Source organism: Eschscholzia californica, unplaced genomic scaffold (assembly GCF_041429995.1).
Source record: "Eschscholzia californica isolate CP2 unplaced genomic scaffold, dmEscCali1.0.p SCAF_4, whole genome shotgun sequence".
NCBI lineage: Eukaryota > Viridiplantae > Streptophyta > Magnoliopsida > Ranunculales > Papaveraceae > Eschscholzia > Eschscholzia californica.
The window spans coordinates 37,413,465-37,434,646 of NW_028238461.1; the positions used below are offsets into that span (position 1 = coordinate 37,413,465).

Genomic DNA, 21,182 nt, shown 5'->3' on the forward strand with positions numbered 1-21,182 from the left:
TAAAACTTTTAGGGTGTTATGTTGAAAATGACTTTTGAATGCATGATCTTCGTAATCTAGGGATGAGAATCTCAATTAAATGTCAATTAATATTGGACAAAAAAAAAAGAATTTCAATTAAATGTCAATTAATATTGGACAAAAAAAAAAAGTATAGTTTGTCCTTGAGCAACTTATCCATAAACGTCCTTTTATGAGATGTATTGGCCTTGCAATCATATCCGTAGACTTCACCAACACAAAGTCTTGAACTTTTGTCATATAGACTGAGCACTTCTCTTACTCCATTGACCTGAGAAAATTCAGTCTTTAGCCTCTCCATTGTCTCCAATAAAGAATGAGTCCCTACTTCTCAATTTGACAAGAATACCCACTTTCTCCTCAAAATTGACTAATAAAATTAATACTCCATTATAGTTTAATATAGGAAGTCAAAGTCAAGAAGTTAGGAGATCAATTAATTAAAGAATATTTCAACAAAAAAAAAAAGTCAGGAGATCAATAACCAAATAAATTGTGAAATTATACGAACTTTACGAATTTTTGGATTAAAAAAAGAAATTGTTTTTTTTGTGACACTGTATTTTGAGATTCACCAAACAAATTATTTTTTAATGACATTTGTTATCTTGTTTACATAAAAGAACAAAACGTGAATAATCCTATTATTTTACTGTTTAATTTCATGTAACTTAGTTTGTATCACATAAAAAACAAACGTGTTGCCACTCATATCCATACATTCACTAAACAATCAACACATTACAGATGAAAAAATGGACTTATTACTTATTTTATATTAAATTTAGATCTTAAATCCATTATATTTTTATATTTGGACCTAGAGCTACCGCCCCTTTGGAGTTTCCATCATTGCCTCTATTATTTTTTGGTCAGCGCTTTGGGTAAATCAAAATAGTTTGCGAGGTGTGAAGACTTTGTAAAAAACTGGTCAACTTTAGTTGCATAGTATATTTTCTTGTTGTTAGGAGGAAAGTAAATTTTTTGGCCATTTCTTCTCTATTCCGGCAACGGTGGTCGGAATCCGGATACCACTAGAAGCAGCTCTAAACCACGCCATTAATGAAAACTGATTCAAACCTTTCTAAGGAACTAATAATAATCTTTTCTTCTAAAAATTTGTCTTAGATATTAATTAATACCACATTTCATTGTTCAATCTAACTACACAAGTAACAAAACGAGGAACACATCAGTAAACAAAACCCTAGGTCTTCAGTTTTTTAAAATAGTGAAGTTAGATATGCACATTGATTAATGAGAACTGAAACTAATAATTAAACAAACAAGAGAAGAAATAAGTAAAAATGAAGGATTAAGTAACAGTTTTTTTTATATTGGTGGATAGATGATCGTACCTGAAGGAATGAAAAGAAGGTGGATGAAGAAACCCTAGTTTTTTACAAGTTAAAGAGAGGCGATTCTCCACATGGTTTGTTCAGACCAAAATGGTCAAGATCCCCTTAGAACAAAGAGAGAGAGAAATCGGTATTTAGGGTTAGGATTTGTATTTGAAGGTCTAAGAGAGAGACGGTAAGAGAGAGAGGGGCAGAGATAGAGAAACAAACTATAAGAGAGAGAGTGGGGAGAGAAAGAAGAAATTGATGGTGGTTGTGGTCGGAGATGGTGGTCGGAAATGGTGGTCGGAGTTGAAGATGATGAAGAAGAAGATGAAGAAGCAATGTTTGATTTCCCCTTAAAACTTATTTTCCCGGAAAATTTCTAAAATTTCATATATTCCCTTTAAAATTTCACACCCCGGAAACTATTTTGCTTTCCCCAAAGCGTTGGCCTTTGTAAGGGGTTAATTCTATTTGGCCTTCTAAAAATGACCAGCTCATCAAAATGATCCTCCAAAATATGCCAGCTTCCAATATACGAGTAGTTCTTTCTTTTTTGACAGTCAATTGTTAGTCAACTTTGCTTTTAGTTTTTATATTTACCCCTATTTTGAGAAGTATTCACCTTCCTATCCTTCCCTCTCATTTTACCTCGCTACAAAACGGTCGACGTCAATTTGCCAGTCGAACGACAACCTACCAGCAACCAGACTTAAAAATATTTGTTTATCTTCTTCTACCTTCTTCCTCATCCCTCCTCCTTGCACCTCCACCGATGGCCTTTGACCCCAACCTTTAGTTTTTCTCTCATCTTCCTCTCTTTGTTTCTTCATGTCCCTTTCTCTCTGTCGAAATCCTCCTCGAGGTTCCCTTCGTCAGATGAAAGTAATTTCGGCAAAGAGATTCCTTTTGCCGGAGCTGTGTGAGAGAGGGAGAAATAAAAATCGTGACATTGAGAGATGTGAAGTGAGAGAGATACAGTGACCTAGAGTGAGTAACAGTGAGAGATAGAGGAAGATGGACTAGGAAAAAGAGAGAGGAAGAGAGAAAGAGGGAGAAGAAGAAAGAGATAAATAGTGAGAGGGGGAGACTGAAAGAGAGGGTAACAGTAAGTGAGAGAGGAGAGAGAATAGTTGTCAATGGTGGTCGGAATTCATTTTCAAATGTTTTGTGTTTTTTAACTAATTTTCAATATTATTTTGACCTTTCTAAAAATTATCACTTAGAAAAATGAACTCTAATTATGTCATGATTACTTGACTTAGGATTCATAATATCAAGTTTACAAATTTACCCTTTTATTTTCCTTTAGAAAATGAAATATCTTGTAATAAAAGCCAATTGAACCAGAACGACCTCCACTCACAATTCCACAATCTACAAGCAGGTCCTAAATCTTTTTTAGCCCTTCTCACCGGCTTCTAACATGGTCGGTCGGGGTCTGACGGAAATGGTTACTTTTCCGGCGAGAATCCACCTTTATCTCTCTCTACTCGTCTTCATCTCTCTAGCAATTCTTTCACAAGCTAGATTAAACGTTGACGGTTCCGATTCCGATTCTATCTCACACTTCAAATACGAGTTAGGTTTCAATGGTAAACCAGAGAACAACCCATGCAACTCAATTGGAGTCTACTGCGAGAGAAGAATCACCTCTCTTGAATCGCCGGTACTCCGAGTTACTCGGATCGTTCTTGGTTCGAAAAAGCTCAATGGAACTTTGTCTCCAGTAATCGGACGATTCTCTGAACTCAAAGAACTTTCTCTTCCTAACAACCAACTTTGTCCGGCGAAATTCCTTCCCAATTCTCATCTCTTATTAGTCTTCGAATTCTTGATCTTTCTTCTAATAGATTTTCTGGTGGTTTAAATTTCTTGAAGTATTTGAAGAATTTGGAAAAGCTTGATCTTTCTAATAATCTGTTTTCTGGGAAAGTTCCAGCTTCTTTGAATAGTAATCATCGTCTTCAAATTCTCAAGCTTTCTGGTAATAAAGATCTTCAAATACCAGAACAGAAGCAATGGATGAACAGAAAAGAAAAAGAACAAGAAAATCTTCTACCCAAACGTTATATACTTGCAGAAAATGCATCACTAGCACCATCAAGAACAGAACCCAAATCTTCAAATTCATCAAAATCAGCTCATCCACCTTCATCAATTGAGAATAAGAAAAAAAAAGACAAGAGAAATATAAGAGGTTGGATAATTGGGTTTACAGTTGGTGCAATAACTGGAATTGGGTCAGGATTATTCTTCTCTTTCTTGTTTAAGTTTCTAGTTTTATGTATTAAAGGAAGAGAAAAAGAAATAGGAACAACAATTTTTGTCTCAACGATAATAGCTGAAGATATGGGAAGAGGTTTAGCATTTTTAGAGAAAGAAGATGGTTTAGCATCACTTGAGATTATAGGAAGAGGTGGGTGTGGAGAAGTTTATAAATCTGAATTTCCAGGAAGTAATGGAAAGATGATAGCAATCAAGAAGATAAATCAGCCAAAGAATGAAGCAGTTGATGTTAATGAAGGAGATAGTAAGCTTTTAAACAAGAAACTAAGACAAATTCGATCCGAAATTCAGACAGTTGGTCAAATAAGGCATCGAAACCTTCTTCCTTTGCTTGCTCATGTGAGTCGACCCAATTGTCATTATCTTGTATATGAGTTCATGAAGAATGGAAGCTTACAAGATGTGTTGCAGCAAGTGTCGGAGGGGACTAGAGAGTTGGAGTGGTTGTTAAGACACCGAATTGCTATTGGGATTGCAGCTGGGCTAGAGTATCTCCACATGAATCATACCCTGCGGATCATTCACAGAGATTTGAAACCCGCAAATGTCTTACTCGACGATGATTTGGAGGCCCGAATTACTGATTTTGGGCTAGCTAAAGCTATGCCGGATGCCCAGACACATATAACAACTTCTAATATAGCAGGAACAGTTGGGTATATCGCTCCTGAGTACCACCAGACGCTTAAGTTCACAACCAAGTGTGACATATATAGCTTTGGGGTTGTGTTAGCAGTGTTGGTGATGGGAAAGTTACCATCTGATGGATTTTTTCAACACACAGACGAGATGAGCCAAGTGAAGTGGTTAAGGAACGTAATGACTTCGGAAAACCCTAGTAGGGCAATTGATCCTAAGCTTTTGGGTAATGGGTACGAAGAACAAATGCTACTTGTTTTAAAGATTGCTTGCTTCTGCACTTCGGAGGATCCCAAGCGGAGACCTAATAGTAAAGATGTCTCATGGATGTTGACTCAAATCAAGCATTAAGAATGTAAGATCCATGTATCTAAACTTACGTCTTTATTTTCATTACCGCCGTCAAGAAGAATAAGCTTTTGAAGTGCAACTCAGTGTGTTATGTGTATGTAGTAGTAACTGCTAGAAGTGACTCGAATATTGATTGGTATCGAACCCGATTTACGACCCGCCAACCCGCTTACAAGTTTCGGCGCCAAATTTTGGACGCGTTAGCAGAGCTAATTATTGAGACATGGCTGGTATGCGAAGCAGGGCTCCGAGGCAAAGCTGGACTCCGAGACAGAGCTGGAATGCGAAGCTAGGCTTATGTCGGTTATTAGTGTTAGCGTATCCATGTAATGTCGGTTGTAGAGAGAATGAGTCGGTGAGGCGGTGGGATTAGGGTTTAGTGGCTATATAAACTAAACCCTAAGGAGATATCAGTAGCACAATCTCACGGAATCTCTTGTGTAACTTGTTTACTTATCATAGTGGAAATCATCGCGCCGTTGTCGCCATGGAGTAGGTCTCACCAACCGAACCACGTAAATCTCTGTGTTCTGTTCTTGATTGTTCTTTACTATTCCTATTGCTTCTGTTTGATTACTCGTATTGATCACATTAAACCCCGATTGGCATAACAGTAACCTTAAGTTATTTATGTCGGTATACTTTTGAATAAGATGTAAGTCCACAATTCTTGAAGAAAGATCATGGTCATAGAAATTTAGAAAAACTGTACCTGATTTCCGAAATCTTCTTCCTTGGGACATAAATTGGTTGAGTAGATAATTTCTAAGGTGATGGGATAAAGGAGATGAATCTTTTTCTTTGGTTAGTAAACCTTGGACGATTCATCCTAATCTAGGTAATAGAATCATTCAAATATCAATAGCATAACAAATTTCTTATTGTAAAACCTAAAGACAAAGACAGAGATACCAGCGAGAGCTTGAAATGACTGTTCAATTTTCATGGAAAGCTATGACAACCTCGACGGCATGAACTCGACCATATTGGTGGAATATGTGCCAGAAAAAATAAAACCAATGACTCCATTAAGAGAGAGAGAGAGAGGAACAAAGAATGAGGGAAATGATTTGATTACCAAAAACTTGTTAAGTTCTTCTTGTAAAGAAACAATTAAGTTGGTGTAAATTTTTCCTTGAGATATAAAAAACCTTATGAGTTTGTTTGCAAACAATCAAATTAAATAAACATAAAAAAAATTAAACATTTAGATTCATATCCAAACAGATTAATTAAAACTTTTCTAATTTGAACTATAAATTCAAGAAAGAAGTTATTTAATAAGCATATAAACCAGAGTTAGGGAATTGAGAACCGTAAAAATTTGATTTCTACTCAATACGAAACTAAACCCTATTTGAGGGAGTGTTCAAACTTGATGCACCCGAAAAGGTTGCACACCCAAGCGGAGGTATCAAGTAGTAATCCGGCAAAGCAGGGATCGATCCAAGGATAGGAAGGTAGCTTGGATATCGAAGGGTCTTATCCCTCGGTCTAGATATTAAAAGCTAACTTAGACTAAATAGGAGATGAAACAAAGATAAATGGGGGTTTTAGATTGAATAAGTAATAAGAGAAGAAAACGAGTAAAACTAACTAAACAATCAATGTAAACGGGCGAGAGAGATTTGAGAGAAGAGTCGAAGGAAACAAGAGTCAGGAGGCAACAAGAGTCGGGAGACAAATAAGTGAGAGATGTGTCGAAGTCCGGGAATCCGATATGATAAACCTACGACTACGTATGATCCAATCTAATGTGTCGAAGTATAATCAATGTTCGACTCCTAAAGTAGATGTTTCTAAGTACTACGTATATCCGGAGATCATACTTAGTCAAACAAACGCCTAATTCGGTTAATCCCGAGTCAACGAAAGTGTTGTCTAGTCGCCTAACTATGTGAAGTGTTTGACAAGACACATGAAAATACGATCAAAACGATAATCGAAATGTATGAACATCAATTTATAATCAAAACATCAAATCATATTAAACATAATCACGAATTCATCACATTTCATCTCATATAATCGACACACTAAAGTTAGCTAAACATGGTGATTGAATAAGAAATTGAAAGAAAATGAAGAGAGAATCCCCCTTTTTCGATGTGGTTCAAGGCTAAGTTCGTCGGAAAATATTAATCTTTAGTTGCAGCCGATCTCCCCTTAGCAAATTCTGAGTTCCCCATAGCGACCACCATCATCTTCTCCATTTAGAACACAACCTCCATTAAAGCTAATCCTAGCTTTCTCTCTCTAGAAATTTCTTGTCCAAAATCAAATCAAACTACATGGGAAGCTAGCCAAGATGATGGGGAGCAAAAGCCCTAAGGTTTTGAACCAAGAAAGTGGCCGGAACACCCTTGAAAATCCGGCCAAAGTTGGAAGAAATCCGGCCAAAAACAAATCCGGCCAAGAAAGCTCCTTCCCGGACCTTGTGCATCCGGCCGGTGCTGTCCCGTGCATGTGCACTGCCCGTGAATGCTACCCTAGTGCCGTCCCGAGCTACAGCCGTGCATCCCGTGCCGGCCTGTTGAAGACCCGAGCTGCTGCCCTTGAAGCCGTGCTGGAGCAGCTGCGTCCATGAGAACTGCAGCAGCAGCTCCCGTGCATCCTTCCCGCGCCGGCAAGCTGCTGTTGCAGCTCTCCCGAGCAGCCTGAGCTGCTGCTCGGCCGGCAAAAGCTAGGCCGGCCTAGTGTGCTGGCCGGCCTATGCTTTGGCCGGATCCTCCTTCTTCTTCTCTCTTGTCTTTCTCTTTCAAACCCTCTTGAGAAGAACCGTAACTCAAGAACCCTCTTGCCTCTTCACTCTCTCTTCCTTCTTGCCTCCTTTCCCAAGCTAGAAGATGATGAATAGTAAACTCTAACTTGTGTTTACTACTCAAACCCTAAGGCCCTTTGACTTAGTCAACTTCTTTAGACTATGTTGACTTGGATCCATAAAGAGAGGGTGCCCATATAATTCTTCTTTGTCATTCTTCCTTGGGCTCTTGGGCTTTGATTTAGAAACCAAGAGAGTGCCTCCATCTTTGTTTCTACATCTTCAAATTCTCACAAAGGACTAGAATACCCTCGGACTTCTTTCTTTCATATCTTCCCCGTCCGAACTCCGAATTGAATACCGTTTTCACCGTCGGACTCGTCATCTTGTCATTTGATTTGCTTGAAGTCCTTTTCTCTCATTTTCGGCACATGAAATGATAGTGATAATTCGCTCATTTTATTCCGAATCACACGCTTAACTCCAAAATAAGTACCTAACATGAAAAACACATAAAATATTATTGAAAACACTCGAAAAGGACTAATTAGTCTAAGTTAGGCTCTCCAAATGTGACATTTTCTTGTCACATCAAGATCCCCAAACTTAAACATTGCTAGTCCTCGAGCAAATAAAACAAAATAAAAGCCTAACTCACTTTCGGAGGCATCCCGGTTGCATTTAGCGTATACAACAAGCCTTTAAACCCCTAGGTTGCCCCTAAAGGACGAGTGTCGTCTCATGAGGGTTTCCATAGGGTGGCCAATACGTGGACAACCGTTTTTCTTATATGGACAATTATCTTATGTGGACAACCAAAATAATTAATTTTTTTTTATATGGACACCAGTTTCTAAGGGGACAACTCTCTATTATTTTCACTCAAGTCCTCTTAGAATTAGATGTATTATTTTAACACCTCCCTCTTTTCTCATAAACCCTAAGTAAGTTTGGTCTTCTTCTACTACTTCATCTTCATAATCAATCCAAAATTCTAGAGAGAGAATTTTTTTGGAGAAGATTATGACATCAAACAAAGGGAAGAGAATTGTTGAAGGATATTCCTAACCAGAAAGATCAGATCTAAAAACCTTAAAACCCGTTAAACTTTTAAAACCTAGAAATCAAAAATTTCAAAACCCTAGATTTTTTACAAACAAGTAGAGTTGCTCGTGCTTCGTGGAAAATCGACAAAACACAAGAGATCTTAATTTCTGAGTTTTTGTAAAAAAAAAAAATCTGACTTGCCAATTTCGTAGATTTCCTACAAAAATTTGGCGAGACAGAAGGAAACTTGCCACAAAAATCTAGCATATTTTCGTAGATTTCCCACTAAATTCTGGGAATTTCTTCTTCACTTCGATTTTTTGCCTTGAGATCGTTTTGTATTCTTTCAAAACACATCAATGTAGGGTTTGATTAAAACCCATCTAGGGTTTGATAAAAAAACAAAGGGAAGTAGTAGAAACTATAGTTCACTAAAAAAACAAAGAGAAGTGGTAGAAACTATAGTTTACTAAAAAATAAGGGAAATGGAGATTGATGAGTTTTATCTTCTTCATTCATCTAGGGTTTGATAAAAAAATAAAAGGAAGTGGTAGAAACTATAGTTTAATTTTAGTAGCAGTACAAGAATAAGAATAAGAATAAGACTAGGAAGAAGGAAGAAGAAGAAGATGATGAAGAAGAAGACAACTTAGGTTTTCAATTTTGAACTATTATTTTGTTAATGGTCCACAAGTTAGTAACTGTTAGTATTTAAGACGTTATGGAGTTGTCCCCTTATTAAATCAAAGTCAACTAAGCCTAGCATAATTGTCTGGCACCGAGCCCGAAAATAGTTGTCCATATAAAAAAACAGTTGTCCACGTATTGGTTGCCTTCCATAGATGACACCCACAAACATCGTGGTTTCAAATACACAAGGGTTCAAAATCCAAATCATAGATAAACATGGTTCATATAGTAAAGGGTTTAAGCATGTCAATGCATAATGAATCAAGTAAATAAGCTCTTGTAAAAGCTAAAGGCCCCTTCACTAATGATCTTACCCTAAAGTGCTAGTGTCATACTATAATGAGCAACATCTATGTTCCGAAGTCACAAAACCTTGATTCCTAAGTTAGTACATTTCGCCTCGACTTCGGCCTCACGGACATACACTCCAAATATGAAATCACTCAAGAATGGTTCGCTCGTATGTGTGAGTGTGATCACTAACATGGACTCCACACATAAAAAGGGTTGAGGACAACATTTTGGAACGAATGATCTTCGAAAAGGAATTAGACACTAAATGGAGTTGAGAAGCTCACTCGCCCTTCTCACCCATTCTACCCTCTAAGAAGGTCTTCTAAAGGTTAACGGATACTAGAAATGGATGATGATGGTAGCTTCCCGAGAATGTCGAACTCTTCATGATAGAACCTCTTAAGCATTTCCACATTCGTTTCTTGCTTCGAATACTTATTCATGAACAAACACACAAACACACATATATACAATCCACATCACTCACACAAAAGAGCTAACATGCTCAAACATACTCATAAACAACTTTATTCTTATTACTTCCTTCTTTCTTTTCTTTTTTTTTTTCTTTTTTTTTTCATGTCGTTTTTTTTTTCATAACTCAAATACAATCAACCAAAACAAAATACAACACACACAAGTCTATTCTTGCAATCAACTTTTCATTTCATACTTGTTTTTGACATTCTTCATTCTTTCTTCTCATGTCTTCATTCTCGGGATATAAGATGATGGATGGTGATGGAGTATCCGCCTTCCTCTAGTTGACACTCTCATTGGGTTTCATGGACTACAAGGGCAAGGTTAATTCGCTATCCTAATGTCACTCCTAGTGGCTAAGGACGTTGAGCACACGAGATCAAATGAGCTCTTTTAATAGGTACGAGGTTGAGTAGCTCTTCATTCTACTCGGAGTTAGCGCGGAAGAGTACACTCGAAGGACAATTTAGGCTTTGAGCTCTCACATGGGTTAAGTCTCCACTAATGACTACTCTAGGTCTCTTAGAGATGTTTCTTCTTCACTAAGATGTTACTCCCATAGTATAACACAAACACTCAAAGACTCGACTTTCATGCAAAGACCATTAGCAATCACAAAACTCATCAACTCGACACATATGCATCAACATTCTTAAAACCATCACTACAATCACATGCAAATCTAATCAAAATGTTCAAAATTTTCAAATTTTGGCTAATTTGAACCCTTTTGTCTTTGAAACCCATGGTCATGCATTGGTTATGGTCATATCCCGCATCCCCAAACTTAAAACTAACATTGTCCTCAATGTTTTAAGCATACACTCACCAAAAGATAAAGAGGCACATCAATTTCAAGAGAAGAGTGGAGAGATATTACCATAACCGAAGGAGATAAAAGATGATACTACCAAGGCTCATGTATAACGAGGTTCCAAGTTAATGCCAAGCTCACGCTATCCCCAAACTTGAAACAAACCACGCCTTAGAAGTAAAATATATAAGAAATGCTCCTAAAATATCCAAAACATAATGAGAATGAAGCACATAAAAGACATGACCATATAAAGTCTACCACTAACGCGGGTATACACGATTGCATTGAGCTATGCAATTAGCCTTTGATTCTCTTGTTTTCACACAAGGGCACGAGTTATGTCTCGCGAAGGGTTTCCAGAGATGCTACCCACAAACATAAAGGCCACCTAGTCGGCTAACGATCATATAGTAAAAGCCGGAAGATTTGGGGGTCAACCCAAAAAAAGCTATATACAAATGGTAGAAGTCTCACAACTATGTTTAACCAAATAAGTGCACGTGAGACGAAAACCGAAAATAGGCCATCCCCAAACTTAGTGGATGCACGGTCCACTAAATTAGCATGAATGCTAGGGGCGACGACTAAGAAGTCGTCAAAAGGATCGACATGCAATTGAAGGGTCAGGAAGTCGGTCGAAGGTAAAAAATCAAACTCAAGCTTAGTGGATAAAACATCCACTAAGTCCCTAGACATGCTAGGAAAGACGTCCGAAGTGTCCCTGAAGGGGTCAACAACCGAGTTTGAGATCATGTGGAAGGTCGAACTAAACTCTAAGGGTAAGGCAATATGCTCGGGGACCAAGTCAAGGTCTGTGGTTTCCTTAGGTAAATAATCCAACAGGCTATCCATTATCTCGCTAACTTCTATGTCGTCGACGTCCTTAAAGGCATCTGGAGGCTCAAAGTTGGTTACAACACCATTCCTTCCTAATATGGCATTTAAGACTGCCTCCTCACAAGTGTCAAAAATTGGAAAGTTCATAATATTTTCATCCCCAAACTTGCTCATAAAGCCCTCATCCTGAACATCAAGGTCTACTGTAGTCATATCATGGTGAGATGACGAAGGTCGGGAGAGTGAGCAATAAGGGTCACCGGTCAATTCCATCTCAAAAGGTTAATCAGGAGCTTCTTCGACATTTAACTTAAGACTAGAGTTAGGTGTATTATCCTCACCATCATTCATAGTCTCTTCTTGAGTTTGGGGTGCGCAAACCCCTTCCTCGTCGACGATAAGCTCTGACTCAAGTCTATCAACAATTTTGAGAATCCGTTTCGTGATCTCCGTTATATCTCGATTAAATCTAGTTTGGTACTCTAAAATTACTTGCAGAGTATCTTCAGACATCTCCTCGTAATAAGGCACATGAGTATAACCAGACGAAGACTCTCGTAGAACACGGATCACGGGACAATACTCGGTCAAATGGTCTAAGCTCGCACAACGAGCACAAACCGGGCTAATGGTCTCCATGGTCCTTTCTTCACTACCTTCATGTAGATACCTAGACTCGACTCTTTTAGTGGAATCATCGAGTCGGGAATTGTCATCACTAAATGAACCGTTCATATATGCTTGTCGATAGTCACGAAGACTTCGACGTGGTCGATCAATACTAATAGAACTACGGTCCTCATGAAGTGACAAATTCATACATGAAGGTGTGGTCATCTCAAATTCTTGTCGATAGTCTCGAAGACTCTGACGGGGTTGATTACCCTCATGCTCATAATCTCTAAAACCATATTCATGACGAGTCTCACCGACTCCATACATCCGTCGACATTCACCCATGGTCATCCTAGGTCGGTCAGGCTCAACTCGCCTATTCCTATCACTAGTCAGACCATTCCTATATAAGTTTGAGTAGTCCTGATGACTTGTAGATGGTCGACTAGTGTTGGAAAGAGTTCGCATAAGGTCATTCTCATCAAATGACCAACTTCCATGATCTCACAATATTCAAGGTTACTAACACACAATCGCAAAAATGGGAACAAACACTTATAGAATTAAACAATCACACACAAGTAAAAAGGATGAGATAGAATGCGATACTATCGAGTGCTCCTCTCGTTTCGTTCGTCTTTCTTCTTAAGCTTCTCGAATCCTTCCTTTTCCTTCGCCTTTATGTCACTTTGAGCTCTTTTCTTGTAATGGTACCTAAAAAAAATGAAATTACGAAAGTACAAAATAAAATAAAGACGTCTAAGAAGCAAATAACACTAAACTAATGAACAAAACAACTAACGCTATCCAAACTACTAAACCTATCCCCGGCAGCGGCGCCAAAAACTTGATGCACCCGAAAAGGTTGCAAACCCAAGCGGAGGTATCAAGTAGTAATCTAGCAAAGCCGGGATCGATCCAAGGATAGGAATGTAGCTTGGATATCGAATAATCTCGTTCGTCGGTTTAGATATCAAAGGCTTACTTAGATGATGAGACATGAAAATGTCTCAATTGAATCTCTTAACTCGGGTTAGTTAGTCCAGTTCGAGCGGTTACTCTGATGACTTGTCTGATTTTCTTTCTCAGTTCTCATTTACGGAGTTCGATGCGAAAATATCTTGATAAAGACATACTTGAGGGGTATTTTGGTCATTTCTGAATTATAGTAATTTTGGTCAACAATGTTGCTTGGATGGAAAGTAGATGTCAAAACGAACCCAATGGCGAAAGCGGAGGTCAAATTGGAGTCCGGATGAGGAAATTAGAACGGGTAAAAGTTTGGTTCAAAACTCGTTCGCCAAGTAAACTGGAGGACAAGTGGCGCGCAAGAAGGGACTGCATCGCATGACTCCAAAGCTATACGGGATATATTCGGGCGTATCTAGAGGGCTCTCGGGATTTCATTTGAGACATGATTCGGTAGTTTTCCGATCCGACGGCTCCCGATTTAATAGGTCATGCTACACCATGTTTCAACTCCTTGATGCCAGCTATTAAATCACGTGACTCTAAGGAATTGTGCCATTGACCAATTAAAATCAGCACCATTGACAGCCAACTATTTTTTGACACGTGACAGCCATGAATTGGCAATACTCCACGTTTTCTGATTAGGTAATATTGGCTATATTATTTTGTTTCTCATTTTATTATATCTCTTTCCTTAAGACCTGGATATATGGAAAATCTAGAGAGATGAAGAAAAAGGAAAGTGATTTTATTTAGAAGAGAAAATGAAAGATATGGAAAGAGAGACATTATCGAGAGAGAGTGAATGGAACATTTCTTACATAGCAGCTGTGTTAATGGAGGAACGAGCTGGAGGTTTTCAATTAATAGAAGAATATATTCAGACCAAGATATATTCTACAAAGATTGAAGAAGGAAAGATGGGATTCGGCTGGATGAAGAAACAAGATAAGAGAGATTGGATTATCTCTAATCAGAGAAGATATCTTGGTTGTTTGATACAATGGAGAGACTTGAAGATTGATATAAAATCTTATATGATATTTTATGGAAAGAGTGAGCAATTTTCAGAGAATGACTAAGAGCTGGAGGTATTTGAAATACAGATATGGCTGGAATTATTGAAGAAGATGATTTGAGATTTTATTTCCTAGAGAGAGAAGATAAATCTGGGATTTCTTTCTTCTTCTTCTTGCTATCTCTGTTTATTCCTTCACCCTGTTCTACTTCTATAAAACAGAGAACAAGGGGATTAGAATGGGAATCTCATCTTTGGGGGCTTTAACCAAAACAGGGACAATTCTCTTTTCTGTTCTTCTTCATCTTCTCTCAAGAGCTTCATGAATATTTTACAGAGAGAGAGTGGAGAAGAACAGAGCATTTAAACAGTTTTCTCTTCTTTAAATTCCTTTCTGATTTTGTTTAGAGAGTTAAAAAGAGAGAGTCTGCAAAGACAGAGAGTTTCTTTTGTTGTTATTTTATGAGGAGATAGAGATAAAAAGAGGATTGTAAAGAGAGAGAGAGAGAGAGAGAGAGAGAGAGAGAGAGCAAAAGAGAATTGATTTCTTTCTTTTCTTGTATTAACAGAGAGAACTTTGTAGAGAGAAAGAGAGGGTTCATTGAATTTTCAGAGATCATAAGAGATTCTTCATCCCTTCTTTTCTTTGTGAGAGAGAAAAGAGAGTAAACAGAGAAGAGGGAGGATATTTGTAATATTGAGTCATCTTTGTGAGAGAGTACCTCATCATCAATTATCCATCTCATTCATCATGAAGGAGCAATCTCATCAATAAGCCATTTATTCAGTGATCATCTCAACTCTTACTTTTGATTTATAATGAAGAAATCTTTTATGATTATACAAAGTATGAGTAGCTAACTCTTTACCTAGAGTAAAGATGAAGCTTGGAGCATAAGTAATTATTTTATTTCTTTTCTTTTCATGATTTTCATTGATGTTCGTTATTGTTTAACTACACTTTATTTGATTCCATCAAATAACAATAGTAACTTCATCGTGTATGCTTACGACTTGATAGGTCATGCTTAGGAATAAATTTCTTTGATGATTTATGCTTGACATTTGATATACGATAGTTGGGATATTTTTATTTAGGAATCGGTATTTGTGTTGTTCATCTTAAATATGTTTGTTTGAAAGGTTCAATTTTCCGATGTTTAGATAATTTTGTTATTCTAAATGTTGAGTTATAAAATCATGATAGGAAGGGGGTGAAGCTAGTTATGAAAATTCAAGGTAGATTCTGATCTCTAGGGTAGTTTTTCCTCATTTTGATATCTTCAACCACTTTTCTTAAGTTCATGTTTGTTTAAGTCTTTTGATATTTATTTCATCACCAAACCCAATTTAAAAAGAAAAACCGTGATACTTCCAAGTCTTAGAATAGGTTTAACTAGTCTCTGAGGAACGAACCGGTCTTACCGGAAAAATTACAACTTGACACCCGTGCACTTGCGGGTATAGACCTATTTAGGGTAACCTTCTAGGCCCATCAAGTTTTTGGGTTAGCTTTAAGTTTTTATCCTTTGAAGATTTGAAGACGTCGAGTTCTCAGGAGTTCTAGTTCATCGTTATAGTCTATTGACCTCTAGGAAGCATTGTTAGATAGTTGATTAGGTGAGAAAAGTTGGTTAGCTTCCCCATTCCGTATTAGTGGTTGTTTCCTTCTTTGAGATCAGTCGTCCACAAAATTTTAGTCCGTCTTTTTCATGTGTTGAGTTTTTCCTTCATATTCATACTAACACATAGAGTGAACCATTTTGGAGTGACTTTAATTTTTGAGTGTATGACCGCGAGGCAGTAGTCGAGGCGAAATGTATCGAGACGGTAATCAAGGTCTTGTCTTTTCAGAACCGAGATGATACTTATATTGGCTGGTCACGTGCACTTCGAGTCTTGATTACTAGTGAAGAGATTTTTAGCGTTTGTATGGTTTGGTCGACTTGGATTTCATTTCTATTAACTTTCGAAAGTAAACCGGATAAACAGTTTTAGTCCACATCATATTTAGACCCTTCTGCATTTTTGAGATTTATGAATTTTGTGGGTATATTCACTGCAAACCCTCACGAGACAAAACTCGTCCTCTAGGGCAACCTAGAGGTTTAACGGCTTGTTGCACGTGCTAAGTGCAATCGTGATTCCCTACGAAAGTGGTGAACTGGGCGTGGTTTTATTTTTCTGTTTTGCTCGAGGACTAGCAAAATCTAAGTTTGGGGATGTTTGATGAGACATGAAAATGTCTCAATTGAATCTCTTAACTCGGGTTAGTTAGTCCAGTTCGAGCGGTTACTCTGATGACTTGTCTGATTCAAAAACTTGATGGGCCTAGAAGGTTACCCTAAATAGGTCTATACCCGCAAGTGCACGGGTGTCAAGTTGTAATTTTTCCGGTAAGACCGGTTCGTTCCTCAGAGACTAGTTAAACCTATTCTAAGACTTGGAAGTATCACGGTTTTTCTTTTTAAATTGGGTTTGGTGATGAAATAAATATCAAAAGACTTAAACAAACATGAACTTAAGAAAAGTGGTTGAAGATATCAAAATGAGGAAAAACTACCCTAGAGATCAGAATCTACCTTGAATTTTCATAACTAGCTTCACCCCCTTCCTATCATGATTTTATAACTCAACATTTAGAATAACAAAATTATCTAAACATCGGAAAATTGAACCTTTCAAACAAACATATTTAAGATGAACAACACAAATACCGATTCCTAAATAAAAATATCCCAACTATCGTATATCAAATGTCAAGCATAAATCATCAAAGAAATTTATTCCTAAGCATGACCTATCAAGTCGTAAGCATACACGATGAAGTTACTATTGTTATTTGATGGAATCAAATAAAGTGTAGTTAAACAATAACGAACATCAATGAAAATCATGAAAAGAAAAGAAATAAAATAATTACTTATGCTCCAAGCTTCATCTTTACTCTAGGTAAAGAGTTAGCTACTCATACTTTGTATAATCATAAAAGATTTCTTCATTATAAATCAAAAGTAAGAGTTGAGATGATCACTGAATAAATGGCTTATTGATGAGATTGCTCCTTCATGATGAATGAGATGGATAATTGATGATGAGGTACTCTCTCACAAAGATGACTCAATATTACAAATATCCTCCCTCTTCTCTGTTTACTCTCTTTTCTCTCTCACAAAGAAAAGAAGGGATGAAGAATCTCTTATGATCTCTGAAAATTCAATGAACCCTCTCTTTCTCTCTACAAAGTTCTCTCTGTTAATACAAGAAAAGAAAGAAATCAATTCTCTTTTGCTCTCTCTCTCTCTCTCTCTCTCTCTCTCTCTCTTTACAATCCTCTTTTTATCTCTATCTCCTCATAAAATAACAACAAAAGAAACTCTCTGTCTTTGCAGACTCTCTCTTTTTAACTCTCTAAACAAAATCAGAAAGGAATTTAAAGAAGAGAAAACTGTTTAAATGCTCTGTTCTTCTCCACTCTCTCTCTGTAAAATATTCATGAAGCTCTTGAGAGAAGATGAAGAAGAACAGAAAAGAGAATTGTCCCTGTTTTGGTTAAAGCCCCCAAAGATGAGATTCCCATTCTAATCCCCTTGTTCTCTGTTTTATAGAAGTAGAACAGGGTGAAGGAATAAACAGAGATAGCAAGAAGAAGAAGAAAGAAATCCCAGATTTATCTTCTCTCTCTAGGAAATAAAATCTCAAATCATCTTCTTCAATAATTCCAGCCATATCTGTATTTCAAATACCTCCAGCTCTTAGTCATTCTCTGAAAATTGCTCACTCTTTCCATAAAATATCATATAAGATTTTATATCAATCTTCAAGTCTCTCCATTGTATCAAACAACCAAGATATCTTCTCTGATTAGAGATAATCCAATCTCTCTTATCTTGTTTCTTCATCCAGCCGAATCCCATCTTTCCTTCTTCAATCTTTGTAGAATATATCTTGGTCTGAATATATTCTTCTATTAATTGAAAACCTCCAGCTCGTTCCTCCATTAACACAGCTGCTATGTAAGAAATGTTCCATTCACTCTCTCTCGATAATGTCTCTCTTTCCATATCTTTCATTTTCTCTTCTAAATAAAATCACTTTCCTTTTTCTTCATCTCTCTAGATTTTCCATATATCCAGGTCTTAAGGAAAGAGATATAATAAAATGAGAAACAAAATAATATAGCCAATATTACCTAATCAGAAAACGTGGAGTATTGCCAATTCATGGCTGTCACGTGTCAAAAAATAGTTGGCTGTCAATGGTGCTGATTTTAATTGGTCAATGGCACAATTCCTTAGAGTCACGTGATTTAATAGCTGGCATCAAGGAGTTGAAACATGGTGTAGCATGACCTATTAAATCGGGAGCCGTCGGATCGGAAAACTACCGAATCATGTCTCAAATGAAATCCCGAGAGCCCTCTAGATACGCCCGAATATATCCCGTATAGCTTTGGAGTCATGCGATGCAGTCCCTTCTTGCGCGCCACTTGTCCTCCAGTTTACTTGGCGAACGAGTTTTGAACCAAACTTTTACCCGTTCTAATTTCCTCATCCGGACTCCAATTTGACCTCCGCTTTCGCCATTGGGTTCGTTTTGACATCTACTTTCCATCCAAGCAACATTGTTGACCAAAATTACTATAATTCAGAAATGACCAAAATACCCCTCAAGTATGTCTTTATCAAGATGTTTTCGCATCGAACTCCGTAAATGAGAACTGAGAAAGAAAATCAGACAAGTCATCAGAGTAACCGCTCGAACTGGACTAACTAACCCGAGTTAAGAGATTCAATTGAGACATTTTCATGTCTCATCATTAGACAAAAGCGGAAATAAACGAAGGTAATGTGAGGTTTATAATCGAATAAGCAATAAGAAAATAAATTAAGTAAAACAAACTAAAATATCAATGTAAAAGGGCGAGAGAGATTTGAGAGAAGAGTTCGGAGGAACAAGAGTCGGGGAACAACAAGTAAGAGAGGTGTCAAAGTCCGAGAATCCGATGTGGTGGACTAACAACTATGTATGGTCCAATCGAATGGATTGATGTAAATCTAGTCTCGATTCCTAAGGTGGACGTTCATAAGCACTACGTATGTCCGGAGATAATACTTAGTCAAACAAACTTCCTAAACGATTAAAACCGAATCATCGAAAATGTCGTCTAGGTGCCTAACTATGTGAAGTGCATTACAAGACACATGAAATTTGAATCTAGACTACGGTCGATATCGATCACCTTGCCTAATCGATTAACTATGCGAAATACTTGATAAGACACATGAAAAACGATTGAAACAAGTAACCAAAATAAGAGAACATCAATTTATTATGAAAACATTAAATCATCACATAGATAATCACAAATTCATCACATTTCATCTCATCAATGACACACGAGAGTTAGCTAAAATGTTAAATGAATAACAAATGAAAAGAAGATGAAGAGAAAATCCCCCTTTTTCGATGTGGTTCGAGGCTAGGTTCGTCGGAAAATTTGAGTAGTTGAGGTTCAGCCGATTTCCCCTTAGCAAATTTGTGGATTTCCCCTTAACAGTGCATAATGGGTGTCCCCGAGCAAAAAACAGATCTTCTCTTAACAACCAGACTCATCTTCTTCATTTAGAACCCACCACCATTAAAGCTCAACTCAAGGTTTCTCTCTCTAAGATTTCACCACCAAAACCAAATCAAACACAAGGGATAGCTAGCAACTAGTGAGGGGAGTAAAAGCCCTAAGTTTTCGTGCCAAGAAGGTAGCCGGAAACCCTTGAAAATCCGGCCAAAGATAAGAACAAATCCGGCCAAAAAACATGAAATCCGGCCAAGAGAGGATGGAGATTCCGGTCCGTGCTGCTGCAGATGCATCCCGTGAAGGCTGCAGACGCGTCCCGTGAAGACTTCAGCCCGTGCCGGCAGCTGCTGCTGTGCACGTCTCTGCCCGTGCCGGAGCTGCTGTTGTGCACGTCCCTGGCCGTGCCAGAGCTGCTGCTGTGCACGTCCCTGGCCGCTCCCGCTCTAGCAGCAGCTTTCCCGAGTGGCTGCTGGTTCTTGCAGCAGCTGCTTCCGCGATTTTTCCGGCCAAGCTATGGCCGGCCTTAGTGTTGGCCGGCCTAGCTTGGCCGGCACCTCTTCTCTCTCTTCCCTTCTCTTCAAACCCTTTCAACCTCTTGAACAAAAACTCAAACCCTAAAACCCTCTTGCCTCTTTTCTCTCTCTTACTTGGTAGCTTGGTGAAGAAGATGATGAATAGTGCCCTAACTTGATTCCTTTTTCTCACTTGTGTATACACAACCCTAGACTTAGTCAAACTTGACTAAGTCTTAGACCATTTTGACTTGGACCAAAAAGGTGCCCATAGAATCTCCATTATTCTCTTCCTCTTTGGGCTCTTGGGTTGGGCTTCTTTCTAAAGCAAGAGAGTATCTTCATAGAATTCTTGTTTCAAGACCGAAACTCGGCTTCTTTCATTCACAACTTCTCCGTCCGAACTCCGAATCAACTTCCGTTTTCACCGCCGGACTCGTCATTGACTTCACTTGTTGTTTGACTTCCGATTTTGACCAAAATGACCAAAAAACCCCTGGTGCTCTTTTCTTCCCTTTTGCCGCATAAGATGAAAATGTGATAATTCGTTCTCTTTATTCCGAATTACACGCCAAACCCCAAATAAACTACCTAGCAATAAAAACACATAAATAATTAGAAATAAAACTCGAAAAGAACTAACTTATCAAAGTTAAGTGACCTAAATGTGGCATTTTCACGCCACATTGATGCACCCGAAAAGGTTGCAAACCAAGGCGGAGGTATCAAGTAGTAATCCGGCAAAGCCGGGATCGATCCAAGGATAGGAATGTAGCTTGGATATCGAATGGTCTTATTCGTCAGTTTAGATATCAAAGGCTTACTTAGACAAAAGCGGAAATAAACGAAGATAATTATGTGAGGTTTATAATCGAATAAGCAATAAGAAAATAAAGTAAGTAAAACAAACTAAAATATCAA

The 21,182-nt window shown here is 37.8% G+C and overlaps 1 long non-coding RNA gene and 1 pseudogene across 1 annotated transcript in view; one reads left to right on the forward strand and one right to left on the reverse strand.

The window, feature by feature from the left end:
- Positions 1-20,431, reverse strand: part of LOC147544453 (uncharacterized) — a 35,664-nt gene extending 15,233 nt beyond the window's left edge. The window contains exons 1-2 of the long non-coding RNA XR_015223137.1: positions 19,188-20,431; positions 6,016-6,369 (exon numbers count right to left, since the gene is read on the reverse strand). This is a non-coding gene — a long non-coding RNA (uncharacterized LOC147544453). The remainder of the gene's footprint in view (positions 1-6,015; positions 6,370-19,187) is intronic.
- Positions 2,745-4,786, forward strand: LOC147544455 (leucine-rich repeat receptor-like serine/threonine/tyrosine-protein kinase SOBIR1 pseudogene; annotated as a pseudogene).
- Positions 20,432-21,182: the final 751 nt, after the last annotated feature.